This window comes from Artemia sp. Qi Xiang Cuo, chromosome 4 (genome assembly GCF_049724085.1).
Source record: "Artemia sp. Qi Xiang Cuo chromosome 4, ASM4972408v1, whole genome shotgun sequence".
Taxonomy (NCBI): Eukaryota; Metazoa; Arthropoda; class Branchiopoda; order Anostraca; family Artemiidae; genus Artemia; species Artemia sp. Qi Xiang Cuo.
In genome coordinates this window covers 61,490,338-61,513,901 of record NC_142797.1, presented here as the reverse complement: position 1 = coordinate 61,513,901, position 23,564 = coordinate 61,490,338, and the positions used below count along the sequence as shown (strand labels likewise).

General features: G+C 35.7%; 1 protein-coding gene across 1 annotated transcript in view; it reads right to left on the bottom strand.

Moving 5' to 3' along the window:
• LOC148953305 (uncharacterized) overlaps window positions 1-23,328 on the bottom strand; it is a 75,271-nt gene extending 51,943 nt beyond the window's left edge. The window contains exon 1 of the mRNA XM_089087613.1: window positions 23,230-23,328. The gene's annotated coding sequence lies outside the window, so the exon portion shown is untranslated. The remainder of the gene's footprint in view (window positions 1-23,229) is intronic.
• Window positions 23,329-23,564: the final 236 nt, after the last annotated feature.

The following is a 23,564-nucleotide window of genomic DNA, read 5'->3' as shown; positions in this document are numbered from 1 at the left end:
TTTTTTAAATATTTCTAAAGTGCTAATAGATATAGAGTGCTACAAATATCAGAATTGACTTTATAGGGCAAATTATGTTATGGGGAGATTTTGTTGAAATCCCCCTTCCCCCCCAACTCAAAATTTTCAAAAATATTACTTTAGAACCTTTTTTTAAATATTTCCAAAGTGCTAATATATAAAGAGTGTTAAAAATGTCAGAATTGACTTTATAGGGCAAATTATATTATGGGGAGATGTTTTTGAAATCCCCCTTCCCCCCAAACTCAAAATTTTATTTTAGAAGCCTTTTTTTAAATATTTCTAAAGTGCTAATAGATATAGAGTGCTACAAATATCAGAATCTACTTTATAGGGCAAATTATATTATGGGGAGATGTTTGTGAAATCCCCCTTCCCCCTAAACTCAAAATTTTATTTTAGAAGCCTTTTTAATTATTTCTAAAGCGCTAAGACATAGATTGCTACAAATATCAGAATCTACTTTATAGGGCAAATTATATTATGGGGAGATGTTTTTGAAATCCCCCTTCCCCCAAACTAAAAACTTTCCAAAATTTTACTTTAAAAGCTTTTCTTTTTAAATATTTCTAAAGTACTAATAGTTATAGCACTACAAACATCAGAATAAACTTTAGAGGGCAGTTTATCTGTAAAAGAGGGATTATTATTTCCTTACTAAATTTTTCTTGTTCTTAAGGAGGAGGATTCCTACAATTACCCCCCTTCAGAAAAGAGACCAAGACGGAATGCTACCACATCGATGCAAGCTACACGGCCATCCATTACAAGTTTTTTAAACCAATCAGGACCCTCTCATGCCAGTGCCAGCCCTGAACAGACCTTTATGCAACCTGGTAGAAAATTCAAGAGGGAATGGATACTTTTTCATAATGCATTGGTATTGTCTGCTCGAGATCGGGATGAGACCCCCCTTCATGCTTTGCCAGGGACTTCAGATGTACAAGTGCAGTCTGAATTTGTAAATGTATGTATTTTAGCTCTAACTTATACGTGATTATTTACTTAAAAAATGCTAGGAGGAATTGGGTTTTGTTGGATGCTATGGAAAAATGGTATGTGTTAAATATTCGGGAAACATACGAGTAGAAAAATGCTTCACTACAGATAAGGCTATTGTGTTTTTTTCTGAACTTTCTGAGGGAGGAGGGGGTAACTTTTAAGTTTTAAAAATTAGTTTACGACTAGAAAATGCTTCACTACAGATAAGACTATTGTGTTTTTTTTCTGAACTTTCTGAGGGGGGTGGGCGGGGGTAACTATTTAGTTTCAAAAATTAGTTTACGAGTAGAAAAATGCTTCACTAGAGATAAGGCTATTGTGTTTTTCTGAACTTTCTAAGGGGGGAGGGCGGGGGAAACTATTTAGTTTAAAAAATTAGTTGGCGAGTAGAAAAATCCTTCACTACAGATAAGGCTATTGTTTATTCTGAACTTTCTGAGGGAGGAGGGTGGGGGGTAACTATTTAGTTTTAGAAATTAATTTACGACTAGAAAAATCCTTCACTACAGATAAGACTATTGTATTTTCTTCTGAACTTTATGAGGGAGGAGGGGGTAACTTCTTATTTTATAAAATTCGTTTAAAGTTAGAAAAACGCTTTGCTACAGGTAAGGCTATTGTGTTTTTTCTGAACTTTCTGAGGGAGGAGGGCAGGGGTAACTATTTAGTTAAAAAAAAAATAGTTTACGACTAGAAAAATGCTTCACTACAGATACAGCTATTGTGTTTTTCTGAACTTTCTGAGGGAGGAGGGCGGGGGTAGCTATTTAGTTTAAGAAATTAGTTTACTACTAAAAAAATGCTTCACTAGAGATAAGACTATTGGGTTTTTCTGAACTTTCTGAGGGAGGAGGGCGGGGGTAACTATTTAGTTTAAGAACTTAGTTTACGAGTAGAAAATTGCTTCACTACAGATACTGCTATTGTGTTTTTCTGAACTTTCTGAGGGAGGAGGGCGGGGGTAACTATTTAGTTTAAAAAATTAGTTTACGAGTAGAAAAATGCTTCACTACAGATAAGGCTATTGTGTTTTTCTGAACTTTCTAGGGCGGAGGGTAAGTATTCAGTTTAAATAACTCTCGGGGGAGGACTTGAGTTTAAGGGGGAGCTGGTGTGGAAAAAAGGTGCATTTTAAATATTCAGGTAAACACACGACTATAAATGAACGTGATTTTTCAAAATTATAAAATAATGCTTATTTCACATAGAAAATAAAACATTTTTTCTATAGATTAATGATATAGCACCGCCATAGCGTGATGAGACATCAGCATTTACTGGACCAATTCTATCACCACCAATGGAGTTCAGAGACGAACCTTCATTAGTTCTAGAGAATATGGAGTGGCAAAGAGGTTTTCTTAATGATGTTTTAGGGGACATGGCTAGCCTAGACGATTTAACTTGTGATATTGACATGTTGGAGGACCCGGAATGGGCAGATAGATTTATGCGTGAGCATTTAGGGGATATTACTAGTGCATCTGAACCGGGTCCTCATAAAGAAATTCCTACACAGGACAATACAGGCTGGCTTTATTAATTGTCCCAAACACCTTGGAATATGTGCTAGCAGGCCTAGGGGACTTATGCCACCTCCAATCAATGTAATTGAACAGACTGGGGGTGGTGTTATTGACAATTCTGTGTCACCCCCCACCATTCCACTCAATAATACAGCTAGTACTAGTAGTAGTAATACGACAACAAAAAAACCAGTATCCGCTCTTCCAGATTTTTTTCTGTCCAACTCTGCCTTGCACCACACAAATGTCTACAGTGCCAAATTCGGTGATTCCTTCAACTCTCGAATGTCGGGAAATATAATAATAGATACCTCGGCCATTACACATTCATATACTGATAGGATTCGAGCAGTTCTTGAACAACAGATGGGGGCGTAGTGAGTGGGGGTCAGTTCAAAATCATCAATAGCACTAAAAATATTTTTTTAATGAAAATGCGGAGGAAATGCATTCAAAACACTTGAAAACAGATATTTTGGCAATTCACCCGCATTTATCAAATTAAGGGGAGGTTTTTATAAATTGGGCTAAAAGTATTAAAAGTAAGTATGACCATTAGAACGGGGTGGGTAGTGGATCTGTGGTTTTATTTATTGAAAGTTTAAATTTTAATATTTGTAGATTCAAAAGGATTTTATTGTAAGAGGTGGGCATAGGGAGCGGGGTATATTGAATTAAAATATCATTCAGATTTAGAGGAGTGTCGGGGGATACAACGAATCTGTTTCGATACGAGGCTACAGTGTTTCAAGTATGCATTTTTAGTTGCTGCATACAGACCACTGCACAAAGATGCATCTAGGAAAAACTTGGATGAAATGGCAGTTAAGGATAGGGAGAGGTCCTCAAAGTAGATTTTAATTGTTTAAATGGTCAATTTCCCGTGACACTAAAAGGAATACATATTTTTGAGCGGGCTAATGCACATTTAAAGATTGGTGTCACGGTGTTACAGAATGAAACCGAATTTGAGGAGGGCCAGCGTTCCGATAAGCAGGGTGTATTATTTCCAGTGCGGGCTCCTTCAATTGAATCAGTAGAACATTGGGTGTGACTTCTATACACCCCACCCACAGACTCCGATTCAATTGGTCATTTCAATCCAATTAAGGATATTAGTAGGGTTCTGGGTGAGGGTAAAAAGCGAGGTGGTGTGTGTTATTACTGTCCAACATGCCTCTCCAGATTTCGTTTTGATTTAAAGTTAAAGAATCACATGAAACAATGTGAACGTCATTGATACCAGGCTGTGGAGATGGTAAGCGGAGATGGAGCGATCTTACGTTTTAAAAATTTCCAAAACACGCTCCTGTAGAGCAATAAGATCGCTTTGGACTGCGAAGCTAAACTGACAGACGTGTGCGATCTGTCAAATTCAAATCGTGTTAAAATACATGAAGCCATAGGGGTCTGTTACGCTCACGCGCAACGAGATTCCAAAAATACCATGCAAGTGCTGGATGTAGTTGAGATTTAGGGTGACGGTGAAGACTTTATGCGCTCGGCATTGGTCAGTCTAATCAAAACAGCGAACGGTGCAATTTCGCGCCTTCGTTATACAAACTATCTTATGCTCCTATTACCAGATGACATAGTGGCCATTAAAAATCGTAAAATGTGTTGGGTTTGCAAGGGAGAATTTGATGACTGTGTTGGGAATGGGGGGGAGGAGGAAGGTGATCGACCATGATCATTTGTGGCAGGAAATTACATCTGGAGGGAGTAACTTTAGGGGGGTTGCACATCAACCGTGCAGTCTAAACGTTAGACAACAATATTTCCTACCTGTTTTTATACACAATTCCAATTAATACTGAAAGTTAGTTTTACCAGCATTGGCCCGCATTGTAAAGGGGGAAGCTGTGGATAACACGTGGATAGATGGTTCTTTTTCATATAATATTACACACAAATAATTGGAGAAACTACTGCTTCTCGTATTCATGTTGAAAATAATTGACAAGAGTGACACTTGCCAGAATAAAATCTATCTTTTATACTTGTCCAGCTTCTTTTCCAAATGTTCCAGTCAATTGATCCAGGTACAAAAAAGTGACAATTTTGATAGCTTCCCTCTCCACAAACAGCGCTTTCCCGATGATGAAATGTATGATTTATTAACGTGTAAGTTTATGTATCCATATGATTATTACAACTCTGGCTCGAGGCTAGATGAGGTGTCACTACCGCCCATTGAAGCTTTTTACAATTCTCTTACCGAGAGTGAGTGCACCACTAGCGACTACGAATTTGCTAAGAGGGTTTGGGCAAAGTTGATTTTGAATTGAAGTTATCAAGGTTAGGTTAGGTTGTAAAAATGGGTGGGATTATTGTAAACTATACTTAGCCAGTGGTGTACTCACTCTTCTGGATATTGTGTGCAAAAATACGGATAAAATCTATGCGGAATTTGGGTTGGATTTAGGTTATTATTTTTCCACTCCTCATCTGGTGATGGACTTGATACTTAAAATCAGCAAAGAAGAAATAGGTCTGATCGCCGATGTGGATCAGCATCTGTTTGTAGAGAGATCAATGAGGGGTGGGTATGTTTTTCACGGGGATCGTATCATGAAAACTGATCCGACCGGACAGCACACCGATGAAAAGTCGGACGCATGTCTTTTGGATATGAATTCTCTTTACCTATCGGCAATGTCTCACTACTGTTTGCCGTGTGGCAATTATGAATGGCTTGACAATCCATGTGTTTGGAATTTCCCCGACATTGCCAGTGTTGAGAAGAATGGGGTACAGGAATGGTTTTTTGAAATTGACGGTGAAATACCCATGGAAATCCATGACTCGGTAAAAGACTTTGTTTTTCCGTGCATAAATAGACCGATGGGTAGGGACTCTCTGAGCCCCTACAATTTATCTTTAGTAAAGGATGGGAGTATGCACTGGGTACCTTCAAAACAAAAACTAATTGCCGACCTCAACCCGAAACAGAATATCGTTGTTCATCACGTGCTATTGAAATGGATGGTGTCCAATGGTTTCAATGTCACAAAGATTCATAGAGCCCTCCAATTTTATCAAAAGCCTTTCATGAAAACTTTTTATGCGTATAATAAAAGAAAATAAGATTCTTTATTCGTCTTCTTCTTCTTCTTCTTATTATTCTTCTTGAACAGAGTAGTAGTAGGGAAACTATTTTGTCATTAGACTCCCATAGTCTACAGTTAGTTTTCTAGGTGAGCTGTTGAAGGGAACATGTATCAATTTAAAACACCATTCAGATCGTTTCTGTGTGGGCCCTCAATACCAGGCAAAAGAACACTCCTGATTAAAATAATTAAAAATGGCGATAAAATGTTTGTGGTAAAGCCGAAAAAATATCTACTACTGTTCCAGTTTTTGACAAGAGTCATACGATAAAATAAAAGAAATCCACAACACGGGATTGGTGCAGAAGCAATTCATACAGGGACTTGATGTGTTCCCACTTATTGAACAAAACTCTTGGATGATTATTGACGATCTGGCTGAATCAATTGAACAATGGTCCAAGGAAATGCTGCAATTGTTTACTGTTCGCTCTCATCATGAACAGATTTCTGTTACTCTGGTTCTACACAATCTCTTTCATCAGAGAAAATGTATGCGAACACTTGCATTGAACTGCACCTACTATATCATCTACTGAGTTGTTCGCGATTCTAGCTAGCTAATAACTCTCAATAAACAAATCTATCCAGGCGCCCCTAATTTTCTGCTCTCAGTATACAATCAGGCAACTAATAAAACCCACGGTTACTTCATATTGAATCTTAATCAAAATACACCCGAGGATCTGCGTGTTGTCACAGATATTTTTGACAATGAAATTATAGCATATCTCCCCTTGAACACTAAAAAGATCTATTAGTTGCTATCATGACACTGAAGAAACTACATGAAAATAGACATTTGTTTTCTGTTCTAAGCACTTCAAAACCTCCGCTTATGAAAGCCATACTCAAGCATGGTATTGACAATGATTTCATTAATATAATATCTGAACTTCTTTTTAATTTGACCGAGGGTAATGTTCAGCTTCCAGAAGCAGATAAGCAACAGGCAAAGCAACATCGTTCCATTGTACGTACATTGGCCTCTAAAGAGAAAGGAGTGACTTTTAAAAAGAAACGACTTCTTCAGGCGGGCGGTAGCTTTTTCACACTTTTACTGCAATAATTGCAGGACTTGTAAACAGTTTTCTCTAGAGAGAGAGAAAATGGCAAAACCCTATAATTTGACTCCAATAGAACTCGCTCTCTCACCCTTGGAACACTTTGAGAACAATCTGAGTAAATTCCTTGACAATGAGAATATTGAGGATGATAAAAAACCGCTTTCACTTCAAGATGCACTTCGCCGAGTGAAAAAACATAAGCCCTATCGGATGAAGCCTACTGGTATTGATCACAAAAAAGAATCATCTCCTCAGGATTCTGCTGCTGCTGCTGGAACACATTTAAAGAAGGAGGAATTGGAATCGATTGTATTGAAAATTGGAAATCTAATGCCACACTCATATCGTGAACAAAGTAAACGACTCCTAACTTATCTCATGGAAAGTGGTCAATATCATATTCAAGTTGATAGCAATGTGAAAGGGATTATAATTCAGGGCAAGAGCTATATTCTGCTTGATTTAATCTGTGATATGTTTATAAATCGTAAAGGACTAGTATCATTTTACTCTCATCTATATAAATTTCTAAATACATTAAACTTCCCCAAAAGTCTTATTAGCATTGCACACATTCTAAAAAAAATTTAATAAACGTGCACCATCAACATCAACAACAACACCATTAAAATATGAAGAAAAAGAAGAGGAAGGAGATTTTAAATCAATCTTGGAAAATACTAGCACACCTAGTGGAAAAAACTTGACAATGGTGGCGAGGAAAAAGTGAAAAAGTATCATGTCACCATCACCAACCACAACTAGTATACAAAAGGGTAGAGGACGTTACACAACATGTTTACGTTCAAAATAGTTGAAGTTCTAAAAAGTAGTTAAGAAAATATTGGCGACGCAGGGAGCTTCAGTTCCCCCACCACTCTTTCTAGGGTCACTGGTAGTAACGCTCTAGGTCAACTATACTATTTAAAAAATTGACCAATTTACAATCTTCATAGAAATTATAGAATTTATGCTAATCATTTTATAAAAACTAAAGCCTTTCACCCTTTGTATATAATTTAATTAGATCTCCTGACTCTATGTGAGATTCAACGACGTCACAATACACCGTACAAGTACATTCTCCTTGATCATTCTGATCATGATACAATTGACACCTTTCTTAAGCAATATTCCAATGAATCGATTGTCAAGAAGAAAAATAAATTCAATGTTGGTGATACTGTTCGAATTAATAGAACAACTAATGTTTTTGAAAGGGGGAATTACTTGTGTTCCACAGAACTTTTTAAAGTGGCAAAAATCCTAGACACTAAACCCATAAGTTATCGCCTGCGTGATACCAAAGCTGAAGAGATTCTCGGCGGCTTTTACGACTATGAACTACAAAAAGTTAAATATAATAGTGAAATCTATCAAATTGAAAAGATATTAAAGACTCGTACTCTTAGGGATAAGAAACGGTTACTTGTTCAGTGGCTAGGATACAACTCTGATTTTGATTCTTGGATCGGTGTTGAAGATATTGACAATGCCCAATGATTTCTATGTAACTTTTATGTCCAATGTTTCCGATCCTCTCTACATTGACTTAAATACGACAAGTGATTTTTGGATAAAACTCTCCCCCGCCATCAAATTTGACGATGCGTATGAAGTGGCTCTTGTCGACTGTATTCTCAAAAATACCTATACCATCCTGAAATAAGATTGTGTATACGATTTGTAAGTTCTACAAGTTTACTAGGCACCCTTTGCTGACTAAGAATGTATCAAAGCGTCCAGATATAGCGACTACACCTATACCAAATTAAAACTTATTTAACACGATAATATTGGATATCTTTGTAATACGATACATAGAAAAATCTCATATCGTAGGAATGCTGAATTTTCATTTGAAAAGTCATTGGAACACTACAATATGTACATTGCATCGCATATTGACACTGAAATAATTATTCTCAATTACAATCTTAGAGACGTTTTTTGCTTTAAACAGACTATGATCAATGGGGGAAATGCTGGCACCGTTTACGGGTATTATTTCTCTATGCATCCTTTGTGGAAATATCGAGAGTCGGTAATTCAAATGTCCCCCTCCTACGTGTTCTTGAACGAAAAACATCTCACAAACTTGTTCATCACTATAATATAAAGCATCTTCAGTATGCTCCTGTAAACATTTCGTATTTGGAACTCTGACAGTTAACACTAAAAAGTGAATTTGGGCATCTTCTAGCAATAAAAAAAGGCTTAGCAGTGATTATATGTCATTTTCGACCCATTGTTGGTGACAGCACAATCACCTAAAATGAACGATAGAAGAATTCCATTTGTCTGCTCCGTTATCAATTGATCCATTCGTGCTCTGAGTGCACGTCAAATAATCAATGAACTGGACTACTAAAAGGGGTGGACTACAATGTCTGGCTTTGATCGTGCTAGCTAGTTTACTAGACTGTTTCGTTCTGCACTACCCTTTGCCAGAAAATATCTTGTACCTGCTGCATCAAATTTTGCTGCCTCCACACTACAGGACTGGGGGTCGGGCAAGAATTTCAAGGAGAGTGTTAAGGAAAATATTAGATCTTCAGCAAGAGCCGTTGGTGAGCAACTAAAATCTCGGCAAAATGGGGAGGGATTGAGAAGGATGCGTGCGCGTCATTCACTCATCAGTCTCCGCCCAGGCGGGAAGCGAAGGACATCAACAAGGACAACGAAGACCAATAAGCAGAAGAAGAAAAAGAAAAAGATTGTTAGATCAAAGAAGGACTTCTTCTCTTAAGATGACTTATCTCCCCCACAAGGAATCATATTCATCAATTAGTTCCTCATTGAGTTTATTCAATGCAGAAAATGTTGATGTCAGTGTCAAGTATGGCTACTATAAACAATTTCACCCCCAACAACCCCTCTCGGAAAATATACACTTTCAAATATTTTCCAATGAAGACTATTTCATTGATTTGTCATCAACATTTATTGATTTAAATGTTGCGGTGAAGAAAAAGTCAGATAATACAACTCCAAATGCTGGCGATTGTCTCTCCTATGAAAACTGTATTCTACACAACCTATTCAAACAAATTAATGTATTCATTAATGGAACATTGGTGAGCACTAGCAATAATTTATCCTACTATGCAAGCTACATACAATTTATGATGAAGACACCAAAGGCATACAAGGAGTTGAGAGGACAATCATTGGGCTATGAATATCGATCAGGTGTTGATGCTGACGGCGAGTTGACTACTGCAGTGCCCCATGAGTATCATCTGGTTGGAAAATTAAATCATGAGATATTCAATATATCCCAATGGCTATCCCCCAATGTCAAGATTGACATAAAGTTACAACTGGCCCCATAAAATTTCATTTTGTGAAAAACACTTCCTGCAGCACCCAATGCAAATGTCATTATCACATCGGCAATTCTCCACGTCCGAAAACAACAGGCTATGAGCTCTGTTGAATTGTCAGTGGAAAACCTAAGAGCCAATAGCAACAACATTAAACTTATTGTTCCCAATACGATCACTAATCAACGTAACATTGCCACCGTCTCTCGTAGCTATAGCGATTCATCATTTATCAATGGAGAAATCCCATCAAAATTGGCTTTGGCCTTTGTAAAGAGTGGCAGTGCCGTTGGATCCTGGACTGAATCCCCCCATGATTTTAATTTTTTTGGTCTATCTAGCCTTGTGTGCAAACCGAATGGTATTCCACTGTACACTCTATCTTTTGACAAAAAATCCTATAGAACTCTGTACGAGTTGACCATGCAATCCCGAAATCATGACTCTCAACTATTTGAAAATGGAATAACCGATTCAATGTTTTCAAAAAATCATGGGGTAATTGTTTTGGACTTGTCGGGGATTCAGGATATGAGCATAGTACGAACAGGGAACGTACGTTTAGAGTGTACATTTTCCGATGCTTTGACTGAGAATTATCACTAGCAATAATTTATCCAACTATGCAAGCTACATACAATTTATGATGATGACGCCAAAGGCATACAAGGAGTTGAGAGGGCAATTATTGGGCTATGCATATCGATCAGGTGTTGATAATGACGGTGAATTGACTACTGCAGTGACCCAGGAGTATCATTTGGTTGGAAAATTAAATCATGAAATATTCAATATATCCCAATTGCTACCCCCCCCCCCAATGTCAAGATTGATATAAATTTACAACTAGCCCCATCGAATTTCATTTTGAGAAAAACGCTTCCTGCAGCACCCGATACAAATGTCATTATCAAATTGGTAATTCTTCACGTCCGAAAACAACAGGTGATGAGCTCTCATGCATTGGCAGTGGAAAAGCTAAGAGCCAATGGTAACAACATTAAACTTCTTGTCCCCACTACGATCACCAATCAACGTCACATTGCCATTGGCTCTCGTAACTATAGCAATTCATCAATTTTCAGTGCAGAAATCCCATCACAATTGGCCTTGACCTCTCTAAAAAGTGGCAGTGCCGTAGGATCTTGGACTGAATCCCCCCCAAATTTTAAAAATAGCCGGTCTGCCTATACCCTCTTGCATAGTGAAGAGTATCACACTGTACAGTCTATTATTTGACGAAAAATCCTATATAACTCTGTATGAGTTGACCATACAATCCCTAGATCAATACTCTCAACTATTTGAAAATTGAATAACCGACTCAATGTTTTCAAAAAATCATTGGGTTATTGTTTTAGACTCGTCGGCGACTCAGGATATGAGCATAGTACGATCAGGGAATGTACGTTTAGAGTGTACATTTGCCGATGCTTTGACTGAGAGTATCACGCTAATATCATTGAGTCAATTTGAAATCTATTGGGAAATCACACCCCGATGCCAGTCTTCTACTAGACCTAGCACCATAAACACAAACCAAATAATCAACATATTTAGTATGGATCCAGACATGTCCCAGTAGAAGTCCTATTGTTTACCTTCGGACTTCATTGAAAAAATTCCAAGTGTTAACAATACCTTAATCCTTATTAATAGTTGTTCTTCAAATCTAAAGACCGGCCATTGGCTTTTTATTTTTCAAACAGCAAAGCATATTCAATTTTTTGATCCTCTTGGCCTATCGTAGTAACTCTTCACGACATACAGCAGCAACTAAATTGAAAGCAGTGGGAAAACCATTATTCAAAATCAACGAAGAGTACAGGATTTAACGACTAAGACATGTGGCTTTCATGCACTATTCTTTTTCATGTTGAGGTGTCGTGGCTACACCTACAAGCAGTTTCTTGACATCTACGTTGACTTACCTCGATTGAACGACTTTCTAGTGGAAAATATACTTACAAGCGTATTTAATATTGATTTTAGTGCCCTACGAATAAAATGTTATAAAAGTGTATATTAAATTGTTTATTGATAAATAATAAGAAGCTATATAAATAATAAAACGACTTTTCTACTCTTTAGATTTAATTTTCTTCTAGGTATAGGTATTAGTCGATAACAATTAGTGTAAATAGATCATCTGAATTCACAGCGTACTGATCCTGATGCACTGCAATGTCGGGGTCACATTTTCTACAGTAGAGTGTGAGTTCACTCTTGTCATATCTCTTTGTATAGTCAATTATACTATTCTCATTCATTCTATAGAATGCACATGTTTCAATTTGACTATTTGAAGCAATTTCACAAACAGTGTCCTCAAGTGTCGAATCACATTCCGTCACAGCCAAATAAAAATCAGTGGGCTTATTATCATAACACCCATTGTCTTCACAACGATGACGTAGAAACCATATTCTTTTGCTGTTGCAACAGTTGAATCGCTGACCCGGCTCTTCCTCCCAGAACAATCTAAAACCACGACGATACCAATCTCGTAGTAATAAACTAAAATCACGCTTAGGATTCTTTCCAATCATACCGGGGTATGTATTCTCCCACTGATTATATTTATCATAATGGCAATTGGAGCATAGGTGTCCTCTAGGATGAGAGTCACACACTTTTTCAAGACAGGAATTACAACCTTTAATTTGTTCAGCATATTCTCTAAGCAACTTAGACGTGTTGCATAATATAAGATTTTCATCATACTCAGCAAGCATTGTGCAATTTTCACTTGATGACCAGCTGCCCAGTGTGTACACACAGAGCGGACATGTATGGAACATTTTGTCATGTGTTGACGCTCTCACTGCCACAATGAAACTGAGCTAGCAACAATAAAAAATTGTCTGGGATAGAGAGAGAGGAGTAAATCAAATGCTCAAATCCTTGAACACAATCCTTCTCATGAAAAAAAGTACTAAATTTTTAAACTAGTGTTTAAAACCGTATCCACAATATCATTTTGCCTTTTAGTGATCAATAGATCAATAAATTATGTAAATGCACTTAAACCACGATATAGAAGCTTCACACACTAGTCTAATGATGGAGAATCAGTTTTCATTATATCGTGAAGCATTCCCCGAAAAAATATCTTCCTTTGAATAGACAGCTCTAGAAAATCGTCATCTAGAATCAAATGTTTTTCTATAAGCACTAGATTCCTCATGATTCGCTCTTTCTCAAATCTATCCATTTTTTAGAGTCCTAACACTCTCACAACCCATTTCAGACTAACCAAAATTTCTTTTTCTACTCTAGAATATACACGCTAATCTACTATAGAAAGAAAAATATTTTTGATTTAGAAACTATTTTATTGAACATAATTACAATAATAATATTCACTGATGTATTTTGTTCTCATCAATATATTTCGATAGGACATCTAATGCTGACCGAAGTTTATTTATGTGGAGAATATTCACTTTTCCAGTAAAACATAGTTGCTCCTCCTGTTTAAACTTGCTTAATGATATCACGTATCTAGCATACATAGTGTCCCATTCAAGGCATAGTCTACAGCCAGCGGTTATTTCCACAGCCAAATTAGGTACTCGTATATCGTTGCTGCTGCTGGTGGCTCCATCATTAATCTCCAATAATCTAAATGCACTACTCGCTTTTTCACTACTAATATCTTCTCAAATAAACTATTTTCTTTGAATGCAATTCTCTTGCTAATATGAATTATAGTGAAAACCATTCCTTCTTTTCAAACCCCAATCACCAATCAAGTTATCGAATATTGAGCAACCTTTAATTTCTATGATTTGCTCCTAAAAAATGTCTACGTCAAACGGTACATTCATTGTGCAATTGACAACAATAATAAAAAACCAGTTTCTTGTACGCTTCATATCTATTACACTATTATCTTGTCCCGTTCCTTGTCCCTTTTCAATATATAGAGGGTTTTTCTTGTCCCTTTTCATGTCCCTTCTGTAGTGCATACTAGGTAACTACTGTTGAAGCCAAGTTTCGCGTTCAAGAGAGATCTAACTTGTCTACCCGTGAAAAAATCTAATGTCGCTTATGTTTATACCGGTTTATACATTCTCTGGAGCAATCGCACCTCGGTCCGGGTGTTTATAATGGGTGAGATAGGGAAAGATCATACTGCTATTATATATACTGTGGTTATTCCCTTGGAATATATGGTTCTTATTGAAAAGATGCTCGTAAAAAATTCAGAGTTGGCTCATTTGATTGGAAACTGAAAGTTCTAGTTAAGTTTTTTCGAGTCAAAAGATATCGGAGGGCCACTAGCCCCCCAATCCCCTTTTCCTCAAATGCATCCAATAAAAATTTTGAGACAGGCATTAAGTTAAAACAGATAACAAAAACTCAGATGTCGTCACAACTCCCTAGGGCCCAGGGGCAGGCGTTTTAAGTTATGCCCTGGGGCATATATTGTTCGTATGAAAGGGATGCTTGTATAAGCTTCAGCGAGGGCTCATTTGATTGGATATTGAAAATTCGAGCTCCCTTTTTAATAGTCAAAAGAGATCCAAACCCATCTGATGAAAATTTTGAGATAGACATCTTGTTAAAAATAGTTCAAAGGTCGGGTAAAAAAAAATCCGGTGTCAATAGAGCCCGCCTGGGCACAGGGGAAGGCGTTCTAAATTATGCCCTAAGGGAATGTATGGTTCTTATGAAAGGGATGCTCGTATAAACTTCATAGTGGGCTCATTTGATTAGGAATTGAAAGTTCTAGTTCACTTTTTAAGAGTCAAGAGAGTTAAACAAGCCCCCCCCCACGTTCTTTTTTCCCCAAACCCGTCCCCTACAAATTTTGAGATAGTCAGTGTTTTGGAAATTGTTCAAAAATTAGATAACAAAAACACCTCCCAGAGCCCGCGGGATAGGCGCTGTAAGTGATGTCCTGGGGCGTATATGGTTCTTATGAAAGGGATGCTCGTATAAACTTCAGAGGGGGCTCATTTGATTGAAAATTGAAAGTTCTAGTTCAACTTTTAAGAGTAAAAACATATCCAAGGACAACCAGCCCCCCCCCCCCCACACACACACCCTTTTATTCCCAGGCCCATCCGATACATTTTTATAATAACCATTTTATTAAAAATAGTTCAAAGGTCAGATAAGAAAAATTCCTGTGTCGACGGAACCCGCCAGGGCCCAGAGACAGGCGTTATGAGCGATGCTCTAGGAGCATATATAGTTCTTATGGAAGGGATGCTCGTATAAACTTCGGAGAGGGCTCATTTGATTTGAAATTTAAAATTCTTGTTCACTTTTTAATATTCAAAATAGATCAGAGGGCAACTAGCCCCCCCCCCCCCTCCTACACGCCCTAAATGCATAAGATAAAAATTTTGAGATAGACATTTTGTTAAAAATAGTTCAAAGTTCTTATAACAAAAAACTCCGGGGTCGACACAGCCCCCCAGGGCCCGGGGGTAGGAGTTGTAAGTTTTGCCCTGTGGGCAGATATTATTGTCATGGATGGGATGATCGTATAAACTTTCTAGAGGGGTAATTTGATTGGAAATTTAAAGATGTAGTGCACTTTTTAAGAGTTAAAAGTGATTGGTGGGTAGCTAGCCTCTCCCCAAACTCCATTTATTTTTTCCCCAGAGGCACTTCATATTAAAGGAGTCGTCGTATAAGCTTGACAAGGAGTTCATTCGATTAGAAATTGAGAGTTCTAGAGCGTGTTTCAAGGGTCGAAAGTGATGAAAGAGAAAATGAACTTCCAAGCCCTTTTTCCAGAAATGCATTTAATAAAAAATTTGAGGTAGGAATTTTTCTAAAAATAGTTGAAAGATCATATAACAAAAACACCTTTACGTATGGTCATTTCTCTAAATATTGTTCAACTAATAGATAGTAAAAACGCCTGTGTCAACACCCCCCCCCCCAGGCCAGGGCCGGTGGTGTAAATATTGATCTGGGGGCATATATGGTTCTTATGGAAGGTATGCTCGTATAAACTTCAGAGAGAGTTCATTTGAATGGAAATTAAAAGTTTTCTCAGAGTGAAAAAGATCAGAGGGCAACTAGCCCCTGCCGTTCTCAACGCCTTTGGGCGTATTGGATGGATAAACCCATCCGATAAAATTTCAGGTGACCATTCTGTTAACAATAGTTCAACCATCAGATATTAAAACTCCAGGGTTGACACAACCAACCAAGGCCCATGGATAGGCGTTATAAGTTATACTCTGGGAATATATATGGTTCTTATATAAGGGATACTCGTATAAACTTCAGAGAGGGCTCATTTGATTGAAACAGAAAGTTCTAGTACACTTTTAAAGAGTCAAAAGGGACCGAAGCTTAATCTAGTCCCCCCACGCCCTTTTTCCCCAAACCAATCCGATAAAAAATTTTACATAGCAATTTTGTTAAAAATAATTCAAACATCAGATAATAAAAACTCCGAGCTTGACACAAACCCATTTTTTCACTTTGATATTGTTACTTTGATATCAGTTTTGATACATTGATGAATATTTGAGTTTTTTTAAAGTTTGGTTTTGAAATAAGGAACTTTAAAAACTTGAAATTTTTTGCAATTATTATTATTATTTATTTTTAACCCACACTATACAGAGGTACAATACGTGGAGTATCACGAGGAAAAACACAAAAAATGCGACACAAGACAATATATAAATCAAAAATTACCAAATTACAGTGTAAAAAATAATAATTTAAAAGAAATGAGAGCAAAAAAAAATAACGTGAAAGGAGGGGGAAAAGAGGAAAAGAGAGAAAAATAAACTGACAACTTGCAGAATCTAATAAGCAGGCATTAATATTATCATTATTGGATTTTTACTCACTCTTTACAAATCTAAATTTTAGAATGACCAAACAGAGAAAAACAACTAAACAAATAAAGGAAAAATAACTTACGACTGAATAAACCTGATAAGGTGATGGTGCGGAGAAAAACGGATACAAGCAGTATTTGAAAGTTTTCTGCGTAGTGCTTCCAGTTTTTCAGTAATATTAGGAACAAGAAATTTATTAATAATTATCCAGTTTTTGGTCCAAGGTGGAAGAAACAACAAAAATTTACAAAATCTAAAATAATTAATCCGGATTCTTTTTAACTCATTTTTCTTCAGAAGGCGAAAAATTCCAGAAGCATAAAGAATTGAATGGTCACAAAAAGTTGCGTAGAGCTTGGCTAACGCGAGTTTATTATATTTACCTCTATTGGCAACAAATCTTAGCATATCCTAATTTAATTTTCATATTAATATCTGAGACTGTGCGCTGGCGCAAGCTCGGAAGACTATTAGTAATAGAAATACCGAGCCATCGAAGATAATCTACGAGAGGGATAGTAAAGCCACTACAGCGAAGGGAAGTACTAGAAATATTATTAAAAGAAAGAAATTTACATTTATCTACATTAAGAGAAAGCCTATGTCTGAAAAAGAAGTAGCAACACGAGAAACCATGTTAGATAAACCAGTTTTAGTACGGCTTATAAGAAGCAGATCATCAGCGTAAGCCAGGTAGGAAACATCAGAAAAACCGGAGAGATAGGTAGCCGAAATCTTAGCCAGAACTCCTGAAATACACAAATTAAAAAGGGTCGGAGATAAAACTCCACCTTGCCTTAAACCTCTTTTCAGTTTAATATTAGATGCAGGCACAGATTTCAGCCGAAGAAAAGAATTAGAGTACCAGTACCGAAGAAGCAAAATAACTGATAGATTGACACCGTAACCACGAAGAGCAGAAAAAAGCTGACTATGACATACACTATCAAAAGCTTTTGATAGATCTAAAGTACAAAGAAATATACTCCTTCCCTTAGAAGAATTTTCAAGGAGCAAAGATGATAATACACGATGTGCGTGTTGACAACCTACTCCGGGCTTAAATCCAAACTGGTTATCTCTCTCAAGCATATTATTAGTCACAAAAGGTATTAAAATATGCTCAAGAACTTTACTAAAAGTGCAAGAGACAGTAATAGGTCGGTAAGAAGAGCAAATAAAAGGAGAATTCCCCTTCTTTAAAATTGAAGAGACAGTACCACACAAAAAACTCTCCGGTACACTAGAACCGGTACAAACGAACAAAAATTAATTTAAAAAAACTTTCCTAAAAATAATTTTTTCAAATAAAAGTAAAGGCCATTTTCTAATTATGACCAGAAGATAAAAGTACATTTTAAAGTTAATACTCAACGCGACAGTAAACTGTAACTAAAGAGTACGTGGAATCAGAAGCGAATTGAAATTAGATCGAGAATCAAGGCATAAACATACAGAAAATAATGACATAGATCGATGAATAGACCTGAAATCAAACAATGCTTAGATTGAATATGAATATCAAGCTTAAAATAAAAAATATTTTCCTATTGAAGTACAAATGAAACTTAAAATGAACAGAAATTAAATAGACAATCAATGCAAACAAACATACAATAGATACTAATGTAAATTAATAAATAAATCTTAAAACGAGTGAAACTTAAACTGAATATGCAAATCAAGCTTGAAACGAACAAAAATCAAAACAAACAGAGTTTGGGTATGACCTCCTTCGCTCAGTGTAAAAGTCAAAACCTACTGCGTCATTGGCGCTTTACTGAAAACTATATGCGTCTTGAACAGAATTGGAAAGTATAAACAATATCACATTGAATATTTGATCAATAATGATATTAATTGTTGAAAGATCCATCAGTTCAAGAATTTATTTCACCGTAATTGCGTTTTTATTTTCAATGCTGTAAGAACTGGAAAAGCAAATACTTGTAATATAATCCGTTTTCAGTTAAGCGTCAATGACGCAGTAGGCTTTTCGTTTTTATTTACAGTTAGGAAAGGAGGCAATATCCAAACACTTGTCTGTAGGGAAACTATATTCGTCTTGAGCAACTTTAAAAAGAGCTAATTAATTAAACTGAAAATTTGATGTACAATGATATTAATTGCAGAAAGCTCGTCAGTTCAAAATTTTACTATAGTTTTAATGTTTATTTTCAATATTAAGTACAAGAGAAAATATTTTTCATAAAATTGGTTTTCAGTAAAGCGCCAATGACGCAGTAGGTTTTAGACATTTACAGTGAGAGAAGGAGGTAATACCCAAACTCGTGTTTGTGGTGATTTTTGTTCTTTTTGAGCTTGATTTGCATATTCAATTTAAGTTTCACTCTTTTTGAGATTTGTTTATTAATTTACATTAATATATATTGTATGTTTTTTTGCATTGATTGTTTATTTAATTTCTGTTCGTTTTAAGTTTCATTTATTCTTCATTCATATATATATATATATATATATATATATATATATATATATATATATATATATATATATATATATATATATATATATATATATATATATATATATATATATATATATATATATATATATATATATATATATATATATATATATATATATATATATATATATATATATATATATATATATATATATATATATATATATATATATATATATATATATATATATATATATATATATATATATTATATATATATATATATATATATATATATATATATATATATATATATATATATATATATATATATATATATATATATATATATATATATATATATATATATATGTATATATATATATATATATATATATATATATATATATATATATGTATGTGTGTGTGTGTGTGTTTTCAATTAGTTTGCAGCTGTTTGGGAGGGTGAAGGTGCTTAGACCCTTTTTCCTACGACTCTAGAGACATTAAAAGTGAAAAATCATAAACATTCCGGGAATGATTCCTCAAAAACTTCCTTTTCCTGAAAAATAGATACTAAGATGTATACAAGTATTTTCTCTTTGCCAATACTAAGATGTATTAACTCTCCTCAGCTTTCTGCGTGTCCATTTTTTCTTCTCTTTTCACCCCGCTGACATTTTCATATCGTTATATGATACTTCTTTTTATTATACGGCTTTTAAAGCATTTTAATTTCATTTGTAGTTTTTTTTTTTCCCAGCTCTTTTCGTATTTATGTCTTTCATGAATGTTACTAAATAAGAAAAACAAGTTCATTCAACTTTAAATAAGGAGCTATATCAAAACTTAAAACAAACAGAAATTATTACGTATATGAAAAAGTTTGACCCTCCTCAAGACCCCACTCTTTACGCTAAAGTTTTTTTTATAGAGTTTTTAAAAAAGTTTTATTATTCTAACTAAACGTCCCATGTGTTTCAGGAGTCGTTTTTAAAGAATTCAGACACAAAGTCAAATTTTCGCGTAAAGAGCGAGGTCTTGAGGAGGGGTAACTTTTTCATATACGTAACAATTTCTGTTCGTTTTTAGTTTTGATTTTGCTTCTTACTTTCAGTTGAACAAATTTTGTTTTATTATTTAATTTTCTATCGTTTTTAAATAATGCCGGGAAATGCAGCTCCCCCTCCATGGAAAATTACTTCCTCCCATATGGAATTCCACCATGGAAAGTTGCCCCCTCACCAGGGAAAATCCCCCCAGACAATTCCATTCTAGCTGAAAATGCAACCCGGAAAGTTTCTGGCGGACCATACCCTGTGAAAAATTTTGCTTAGCTCACTTTCATTTGAAAACCACTTTAATTTCGGATTTTTGAAAAATCCTGCCGAAAATCCCTCCTCTGTGAAAAATTTTTTCCCGCAAATAGCCCCGCCCCTGCCCCGTAGTAGAAAGTTGCTCCTGCAGAAAGTTCCCTCTGAAAGATTTATCCCGTGGAAAACTCCCGCATGGAGCTTATCTTGAGGATGGAACCCCCCCTCCTACTGTAAGATACTCTAGACAATTCCAACCCCGTAAAAATTTTCCCCGAACGATTCCTTAACATAACCACCTGCAAAATTGAGTCGGCAATGAGAAAGTAAGACGAATAAAACAATTTCGTATAGGACTTCTGGCAAATTCCCAGGTGTAAAATTCCCACTGGAGAGTTCACCCTCCAGAATATTCCCTCCCCGTGGAAAATTCTCCCGTTGAAAACCCCCATGGTGGAAATTCACCCCCCTCCCAAAAAAAGTGTCGGTATACTTCCCAATAACAAATGCTATACGTCAAAAATAGGCGAACTTCATGACTTACAGACCTTTTCCCAGGGGTTCTGGGGGTCAAGTTATCCTCAGAGGCACAGTTACTGGGCTTTTCAACTACGCTGAACTAAATGGCTATCTCAAAATTTTCAAAATGTTACTCTGTCGAGTTTGAGGGAAAAGGGTTGGTGAGAGGAGGGCTAGTTGCCCTCCAATCTTTTTGGTCACTTAAATAGGGTACAATAACTTTTAATTTCCGTTAGAACAAGTCCTTTACCGGTATTCTAGGACTATTTGTTTGATGCAATCACCCCTGGGGAAAACCAAAAAAAATAATAATAAACACGCATCCGTAATCTTTCTTCTGACAGAAAATACAAAAGTTCACATTTTTGCAGATAAGAGCTTGAAACTTATGCAATAGGATTCTCGGATACATTGAATTTGATGGTGTGATTTTCATTAAGATTCCTTGACTTTTAAGGGGTGTTTCCCCCCTCTTTTGAAAACCAAGCAAATTTTTTCAGGCTCGTAGCTTTTGATGGGTAACACTAAAATTGATGAATCTTATATATATGTAATCAGTATAATAAGCCAAATCTCTTAGTATATCTTTTAATATCAAAATTCCGTTTTTTCAGAGTTCCAGTAACTATTGAGCCGCGTTTCTCCTTACTTACAGTTTGTTACCACGAACTGTTTGATAAAAGCACGAGAGACCTTTTCTACATTTTAAGGACAGCTTTACTTTGAAGTATCTTGGCCCTTCTTGTTTCAATTTTTATGTAGGCAATCGCTATGCGTTAGCAAAAATTATTTTCCTTTTTTTGTTTTGTTTTGGCTTATATGTTTACTTATTACATTAAATAGAGTCAAAAAGTAAAAGTCAAGTCAATGATATTAGGAATCAAAACCTTTTACCCAGCAGTGGAATCATTGAAACCTAGATATTGTATCCCCAATGCTCTCTACTAGCAGTTAAGCAGGAATATATTTCAGAGAATACGTCTCAGTCAGGAGAGGCGTGAAGTGATCTTATCGTTTTTCCATTTGGGATTTTCAAAGAACCACTTTTCAGGGCCCTTCTTTAAAATCATTCTTTTATTTTCCTTTTTGATAAAATAAAAGTTCAAAATAGGGATAAAATCCATTTTAATAGACAGTGTATAGAAATTCACAAAAAAATACCAGATATTTTGGTCACATATACAGTGACCCTCATCAGTAGTAAAACTAAACTCTTAGTTTTACTACTGGTGACGATCACTGTATATGTGACCGAAATATCTGATATTTTTTGTGAATTTCTAAACACTGTCCATTAAAAAGGATTTTATCCCTATTTTGAACTTCCAGAGGATCAGATGCCTTGGCGACAGTAAGTCCTTCTTGCTAACATTTTACCAAAAAAGTATTTTTCTGGTAATTTTTTGTTTGTTTTAGTTCTTTGTGCTTGATGGTTAATTCAATGTCATCGTTTTTTCATTTTGGATTTTCATTTGACCACTTTTCACGGCCCTTCTTCAAAATCATTCCTTTATTTTCATTTTGCTCTGGTTGGTATTGCTGACGTACATTTTATGCTAGATTGGTTCTTATAATTTTAATTTTTGCTATAAGCCTGAGAGTTTTTGAGCTACAAATTAAAAGGTTTATTTTTCTTTTTTGTAACCTTTTTTTGCTTTAGATTACAAACTTGACAATTTTCCATCTTAGATTACAATAGCTGTTAGCTTAGAACAAATTCTCGAAAATCTATGGATCTATCCAAGGACCTAGGAATATTCCAAACTTTTTACAAAAACTTGAACTATACTATAAGAAATGCCAGCCCAAACCCCTTGCCAACCCAAAGAGTATTATTTTCTTTTATTCTGACCTGAAATCTTTTTGGGATGTTATAAGCCCCATTGTAATTCTGAGTAACAACACCCTCCCTTCTCTGCCAACTTGAAAATTGGGCATACCATTTCTTCTTTTTTTTTCCGTCATGGAAAAATAGGATTTCTGTAAGAAGATTGAGAAGCTTTTAAACTTGATAGCCTTTTTTAGTTATGATAAAACTACAAACTGAAACCTTACGTAAGAAAAGATGCATCATCTATGAAATATCTTGTCCTTACCTTACTAAGGGCTTGTAATATATCCTTCTTACTCAAATTTTTAAAGCTACTAACATCTCCAAAAACAGTTCTGTACAAAGTTCCGAAAATAAATATCACTTGTATAAGTAAAATCATAGTTTACATTTAAATATCTCGTTGAAAAGTGAAAAGAAAACTGTTCATTGAGACCTTTTCCTGTAACTCGTCAGGATGCAGGATTTCCAACTCTTTGAACAAATTGAATTTTTCGCCCTAAATGGCTTCACACCGGTTTTAAAAATTATCCTGTAAAATACATGTCTCTCTTTACATGGTAACCAATGTCTGATACAGACGACAGTTTATGGCGCAGA